General features: G+C 40.3%; 1 long non-coding RNA gene across 1 annotated transcript; it reads left to right on the forward strand.

The window, feature by feature from the left end:
• Positions 1 to 3,465: 3,465 nt before the first annotated feature.
• On the forward strand, positions 3,466 to 6,254 carry LOC119481166. The gene is made up of 3 exons (XR_005205119.1): positions 3,466 to 3,476; positions 4,200 to 4,204; positions 4,938 to 6,254. It is a non-coding gene; the product is annotated as an uncharacterized LOC119481166 (long non-coding RNA).
• Positions 6,255 to 8,242: the final 1,988 nt, after the last annotated feature.

The following is an 8,242-nucleotide window of genomic DNA, read 5'->3' on the forward strand; positions in this document are numbered from 1 at the left end:
TAGATTGGCTATTTCTATATAGTTATTTTTAAAGCTTGTCGTCGGTACCACGGGTCGGATTCCGGTGAAATCAAATGAAATCATGCAGGTTCACCAGACAGTCCTTCAGCTCCAGCTCTAGCAACTCCGGCACTCCCAGACCCAGCACAGACCCAGATCTGGCTTCCTCCGGTGTGTGCTGTTATACTGTATCGATTCTCCAAAACACTATATCGATTTTTAATTAACTTCTTAAAAATCCGATTGGATATTTCAGAGGTTGTAGCGGGCTCAGCTTTACAGCTAGAGTGAAGGTACTGGCATCACATTAAACTATAAAACATAAGGATTCTATTGGTACCAACCATGTCTTATAAGCTTGTCGCCAAATAACGCTCCAAACTTATGGTACATTTTGGCGAAGAAAAACTGTCATTGGCCATTTTCAAAAGGGGTTTCTTGACCTTTGACCTCCAGATATGTGAATGAAAATGGGTTATATGGGTACCCACGAGTCTCCGCTTTACAGACATGCCCACTTTATGATAATCACATGCAGTTTGGGGCAAAAAACATGCAGTTTATATAATATTATTTTGTCCCTATTCTAAAATGTTGTATTTCTGGTGTGTTCTTTATACTATGACAGTTTTCCTAGAGAAGTATTAAGTCTAGAGATGCAATGATTAGTCAATTAATCGATTACTTGATTGACAGAAAAATAATTAACTACTATTTTGCTAATTGATTAATTGTTTAAATAATTGTTTAAGTAAAAATAAATCCAAATATTCTCTTTGTTAAGGTTGTCAAATGTGAAACCTTGCTGTGCACTGTATTGTCTATGCAGTTTCCCTGAAGAAAGCGAGTGTCACTGTGGGCTTGTGTGGGCTTTAATGAGAGGCCAGAGTATTGATGTTATCCAGAGATGTTCTGGAGCAGCTTGTCTCGTGAAGAAAACAAATTAGTGTCCTTCAGCACATGGCATGTGTTCTACATTTATAGTCTGAGCTTGTGAATATACCAGCAATAACAGGGCCTCCTGGGTGTCTGTGAATACAAAGTGAGAGTTCCAAGCCCCACTCTTGTTGGCATCATTTAAAGGTCATATAGTGTAATCTCACACAGCCTGTTGAGTTTTGGCTGATAGTGGAAGAATCTGATTCATTCACGCCTGGAGGTCCAGGCCGGATCGCTGAGCCCGCTGGAGGTTAAGGGATGCACGGGAGAACCAGAACCGGGACTGAGCCGAACACACTGTTAGACTTCTGCAGCAGTTAAATGAGAGGTTTTCCAAAGGGAATCTGGTGCTCGGAAACACTACCACTTTTGTCCACAGGGACCGCCAGAATCAACACAAAAGTTTCTCGGTGTAGCTTTAATGTAATTTGAATTATGTCTCAAATTAATGTAGTTTTTTATATTGTATATACTGTATATTGTATTTTCACTGCATTTCTGCAGCTCAATTAGCTGGCCTTTGGTGAATTGGTTCCATTTCGTGCTGCTAGCAGTATGAAGGACCTGTTTGACTGCATATAAGCACATGCACACACAATTACCACCCACTGTCCCCTCTCATTTGTCCCTGCTGTCCCATCTGTCAGAGCTAGTCAACCCTCCCCGCCCGCCTGCCACTCTCTGCTGTCAGTGAAGGGGGATTGACGTTCAGCAGACCTTGAGGGGAAGGTTGTTATGGCCCAGCAGCTAGTGGGTTTGAACCCCATTATAGCATGAGGATACTCAGTATGCCAGCCACCACGCAGTGGATCAATAGCACAGATGTGGGGTGGGATGTGGGGAGGCTGTCTGAAGGGTGCTTCATGAGCACAGTGATGACACCCTGTCAATTCCATCAGCTTCTCTCTAGCCTCATGAACACTCTTCATCACACACATGGCAGCATGGCTTTGCCTTGTAGCTGCACGTGGACATCAGCCAGTGGAACAGAGTGTGTATTGAGTTATGTATGTATGTGTATGTGTGTGTGTGTGTGCAGGCAAGATTGCTTGGCAGGAAATGTTGGAAATTTCTGCAGAGTGGATGCATGAAAGAATTTCTTTGAGGATTTCATGCTCTTCTCCTCAATATTGTTTCACTTGCTGAAAGTATTTTAGGAATGCGAGTGTTACGACTCAACAGCTAAATATAGTAAATCATTCTGGAAATGTTAGGGGCTGTATGAAAATGATTTGGGGGAGCTGGTCAGAAAAGGGGGGAGTGTACTCTAACATTTCTTTTTGCAGAGGGGAGGGTAGTCTGACTGTTTGGAGAGGGCTTTCTACTTTTTCTTATGTCAGTTCATGTCAGTTTGAGAAACACACGATACTGTACATGCAGATTCTTTACAGTTATTAGTGAGTGAATGTCATCTCTCCAAAGAGCTCTTTCGCCAACAAATGCTCTTCCCTAAATCTGCATCAATTATTTAATTTATATTTATTTAATATATATTAATGTGATATTATATTTAACGGTGATTAATCGCCTGATTGTCGTAAATTAATCACACATTTTTTTTATCTGTTCAAAATGTAATTTTGTAAACAAATAAGCTGCTTTATGCAAATGTATGTTAATACTGGAGGTCAATTAACAACACAAAACAATGACAAATATTGTCCAGAAACCCTCACAGGTACTGCATTTAACATAAAAAATATGCTCAAATCATAACAGGCAAACTGCAGCCCAACAGCAGCTGTCAGTGTGTCAGTGTGCTGACATATGACTATGACTTTCCCCTCACATATCATGAGGTCAGAGGTCAAGGGATCCATTTAGTATGACATGATTGGTACCTATGGATTCCTTAGGTTTTCTAGTTTCATATGATGCCAGTATCTTCTCTAGCTTTAAAACTGGGCCCGCTACAACCTAAAAAATTGCAAGTTGCGTTTATGCGTTAAAGAAATTAGTTGCAAAAAAGTAAAACCTATGGTTCTGCCTGCTTTCTTCCAATTAATTTCCATACAGTCCCTCATAGAGTTTGTGGCCAAAACGATCACAGTAAATTGTATTATCACAATAATCATCAAGCATTACTATGAACAGAACAGTTATATTGCAATTTTGTTGGACTCTGAAAGTGAACCAACATCTACTACACTAAAAGCACAATTAACTAGAGCAGGCTCGTTGTTTAGAGTTTAAGACGGTTGACTGAAAACGACTTTAAATGCAGCTTCAGCGTATCTGAGATTCTCTGCATCCATTCATGTTTTCATGTTCTGATTTCTTTTGGGTGTTGTGAAAGAACCAAAGAAAAATCCTATTGTGTTACTTCATGAAAACTGTTTTGCATCTGCTAAAATGTATTTCATTCTAAGCCTTTTAGATTGGAGAGGCTTTGTGATAAACTCTGGGAGACTTGTAAAGACGTTCAGTTGTACAGTCAGCAAATCAAATTTCCGTAAGAACTCGCTCGGAACATTTGCAACATTTTGTTTACAGAACAATCTGTTATAATGCATTTCCATGATGTCATCTGACAGTAGGTATAACACGTGACACATGTGACCCCAGAGAGTGTTTGGGTGAGGCTGGGTGAACCTTCCCCCAGCAGGTGGACTGCCCTGGACTGTTAAAGAAACTTTAATTGAATCCACTTTCATTCTTCCATTACTCTGCATTGCATGTTCTGTGTCAAATTGTGCCTGCAATGTGAAATCAATTATTCTTGGTTGCGCACTAACATCCCAGGGTGGGGACTCCCTATTGCAGCTTCCCTTGATAAAATGTCTCAGGCTTGGCACTCCCAACACGCCGCTGGCTGCTTTAATCCCATGATGGAATATTCTGTGGAGAAATTAGATTAGCTTTTTAGTAGTGCTAAACCAGGCTGGGTTTAGCTCAAGGTTTAGCTTGGGTGCGCTGCCAGATGTATGGTATAGTTGGGATGCAGATGACTCACGCTCAAACACTCAGTGATTAACAGTTGGGTTGTGGCCACATGCTTCAAATGCTGACAAGATGACTGAGGTTCTGGGATTCATCAGGCCTGCGCTGGCTCTTTTTCTTTACTCACGGTTTTTAATGTGTCCACCCTAAAGTGTGCGCTGTGCAACAATCTGTTGCGTCATTTGGATCCCTAAAGCGTAGGAGTGGTAACTGTGTTCTTTCATACCGATGCTTTGATTTCATACACATGGTGGCTGTGCCTTTTTGTTTTTGTTTTAGGATCTTCTGTGTATTTTTCCAGACTAGTAAAGGCTACATAGGGCTGGTAGAAAACACTTTATCAGAACTGACTAAAATATGAATGAAGCAACGTGTGATGTTTAGGTTGTAGCGGGCTCAGTTTTAAAGCTAGAGTGAAGATACTGCATCATATGAAACTAGAAAATCAAAGGAATTCATTGGTACCAACCATGTCATACTAGCTTGTTGGGAAAGAGGCTAAATAATGCTGGAAACTTATGCTAAATTTTGGCGAGGATAAATTTGTCATGGCCATTTTCAAAGGGGTCCCTTGACCTCTGACCTCAGGATATGTGAATGAAAATGGGTTCTATGGGTACCCACGAGTCTCCCCTTTACAGACATGCCCACTTTATGATAATCACATGCAGTTTAGGTCAAGTCATGGCTGCAGTTTGCCATGTTAGGATTTGAGAAAAGATAACAGAGAACAGATGAAAAATGTGATTAATGTGCAATTAATTTGCGAGTAATCGCGATTAACTATTTTAATCGATTGACAGCCCTAATTTGAATCATAACTTTTCCAATTGTAGACTGTAATTAAAGTTGGCAAAGGTTTTAATGAATTAATTGTTTAATATTTGAAAACTTTTGGCTTCTTTTGTTCAATCAAAAAAGGGTTTTGGTGAAAAACATTCATCTTTAGGAAATTAAGGTATTTAAAAAAAGCATGGCATCCTTTGGTATTGATATTGTTTTTCGGTACTAGGATGGAACATTTTCAAACGAGCTCTGAATATAACTATCTAAGAAAGCAAAACACACACCCACACACACACAAAATCAAAAATAACAACATGAACATCAGTTTCTTTTCCACAGAATAACAACTCAGGCGATGTCTATTTTGGAAGCTCAGTAACGCAAAACACTGACATACAAAGCTGATTCACACACGATTCAAAACACTTGATGTCCTCAGGTCATGACTAATGGATTAACATCAACAACTGTGCTCCTCAGCGGTTACATGCTGACCAAGTGCTGACTTTACATCCATCTCCACTTCTGGACATACTGTTTGTTTGTTTGCAATCTGTCTAACATTTCCTCTTACAACTGTGATTTCTTTAAAAGTCCCTCTGTTTCCCGTCTCCAGTACCCATCCCTGGCTCTCTCTCGTCCTTCCCTCCTCACAGACTCACATGCTGATTAGAAGCTGTTGGTGTTCCTGGAGGCCTTGTTGTGTGTGTGTGTGTGTGTGTGTGTGTGTGTTTGTTGCCACTCTTCATATCCTGTTAAATCTCCTCCTCTGTGTGCAGCTCTGGTTTTTCATGTTGCTGCCGGCTCTCTGTGGTTGCAGCTGTTGTGTGAGTTTGGTCAAACTGATGTAATGGTTTAGACCTCTCCAAAAGCTAATTAGTTCTCAATACACTTGACTGACTACAATTCGCTGTTTATGTATGTGTGTGTGTGTTAGAGGTTGCCAATTTCCTTCATCCCTGTTATAAAAAATAGATTACTTAACCTGGTAAAACATCTGCATGCATGTTTACATATGTAAAATGCACAAGTGTGTTTTGTTTTGTTTGTCTCGTCTTGTATGGAATGCCAATAACAAACCAATCATATGTTTTCAGCGTACAGGTTTGGGGAAATATGATTGGTTGAAATTCAAAGGATCGGGGACGGGTGACTTTTTTTTCCCAACAAAACACAGTGTGTGTAAAAAAAGTGTTTATACTCGCTTGAGGTGGTTTTTGCCTGGGATATGGAAACGCCTTTGCCGATTAAATTCTGATATAGCCAACATTCCACTCACATGACCAATCAGCTGTTTCTGCTGACGGCATCTTCTCAGATATGTGTGAATGCTTGTCTTTGTCTCTGGATAACATGAAACATGACCAATACTAGCTGACATGAAAGAACAACTGAAACACAATCCTGAAGACCTCTCTCCATTTTTTCTATTGTAGATGGTTAGATGACCAAGGAGACTTGTTTTGTTTCCGGTTCGCAACCTCTTTCTTCTTCTACTCTGTGGATTACAGCCATGCGTAGCCTATAGCGCCAACTCCTGACCAAACTACGCTGCAGCCGAGTTTATTCGCTCCAAACTACTTGATGGATATGCGCCTAATTTGCATCTCATTTTTACAACATTTCAATTAGTACGTTGAAAATTTGCTTGACAATTGAGTAGCGTTTTTGTATTGTGTTTATTCACCCCAACAACTAAAATACTGACTGTACAGATGTTAGGTATAGCCAGTTAGCAGTGTACACCTGTCTCCATACATTTATGAACTTACGTCAGACAGTCTCAGGATGAGCACAGATGTTTGGCTGAAGTTTAAACATTTCTTTTAACATTGTTTTTGACATACATTTGCACCACCCAGTGCTAAGTAGCATATATTCATGCCCACTTGTGTCTTATTGACTTTGTATGCTATCATATGACCTCTAAAAGACACACACTCAGACTTCCAGTCTGGCAGTAGTAGAGCGCACATAGGTGTCCCAGCTGCCTCAGCATTTCTTTAGCAGGGGGCCCTAATCCATTCATCTCTCTCACCTAGCACAGATTGTATGTGTGTGTGTGTGTGTGTGTATCACATGTCTATGTGGACATGAGTGTATGCTTGTGTGTGCAAATCAACAATGCTTCCTTACCTGTGGGACTCCTGGCTGTTTATCTGTCTCATGCTTTGCAGTGTGTGAGCAGCACCGACTCCACCCTGCTGTTTATTCTCTTGTGATAGTGTATGTGGTGTCATCAGTGCGTATGTGGACTCTTTAGTGTTGGTTGGAGGGTTTTTCATTATGACTGACCTCACATTTGTGTTGACAGCTTTTTAAAATACTTGATAATTGTGATCTTTGGAGTTTGGATCTTTGCCCAGAGAGACAGATTGTTGAAGAAATGGCCAAACGTTGCTGTCCCTCTCTGTGTGCTGTCTCTTCTCCTCATCTTTCTCCTGATTGTCTGTGTTTTCATACTGGGATAGAAGCATTTTGTCTTCGTTTGTTTGAACGTGACGACATTACAAATGAATACATTTTTAGGGAAAATGTGTCTATTTATTATCAGGTTTTCACTTCTCACAAAGTCGGAAATTGGAACCTATTTTTCTTCCTTTCTTTCTCTCATACTTGACATTTCTTTGGTCTGACTCTGTGTTGCCATTCTCAGTCAGACTGTGAACGGGTAGAGCTGCAGAGAGAGAACATTTTTATTATGTTTCAGCCTCAGCTGAGTTATTGCAACAGTCTGAGAGTGTGGCATAAAACAGTGCACGACTGGGTCTGTAGATGATGATACTTTAGATGCATTTCATAGCAATAATGATGCAGGAGTCAGTGTAGATGATGATGATAGTGGTTGGGTCCGTAGCTAAGGTATATCCTCACCAAATAATCCTCAAACGTAACAACTAACTCAACTTGCAATTCAACTTGGACGTTAACCTTTGGACTGAATTTAGTTGGTGACGTAGTATAAAAGCAAGACAGACTGTACTTATGGTGGGCGGGTCCAAATAACACCGGACTTTTAACCAGGAGGCCGATGTTGGAGGCCGTTGTTGACCGGTATTTTGTTTTGGAAGTTAGTGACGTTTGTCACGTGACGATTGTCGTGTGTTTTTTAGTGACGTTTGTGACGTGTTTTCTGTACTTATGTAACGTTGTTTTCGTATGTTTTTTACTTAGTTTACGTACTTATTTTAAGCCCAACCATGACGTTTTTCCTTAACCTAACTAAGTGGTTTTCTTGCCTGAAGCTAAGTTAGTGGATTTCTTGCCTAAATCTAACTGTGGACATTTGCGTGGCGTACAAATGACATGCGAAAAGGCTAAAATGAGTACTCATGTCCGTGTAATGTCATGGTATTCATACGCCTTCCCATGAGATCGGGTTGTAGCAGGAAAAGTTCAGGTGTGACTGCAGTTACAATACAATACAATACAATACAATGCTGTTTGACATGTCACCATGTTTGTAATGAAAAAGGTCCATTCTAGTTTCGATTCACTGCACACTTCACACCACAGTTTGAATGAATCCTTTGTAATATTACTTCAACATATCAGCCATTGGTAGTTCATTCCACAA

Source organism: Sebastes umbrosus, chromosome 22 (assembly GCF_015220745.1).
Source record: "Sebastes umbrosus isolate fSebUmb1 chromosome 22, fSebUmb1.pri, whole genome shotgun sequence".
NCBI lineage: Eukaryota > Metazoa > Chordata > Actinopteri > Perciformes > Sebastidae > Sebastes > Sebastes umbrosus.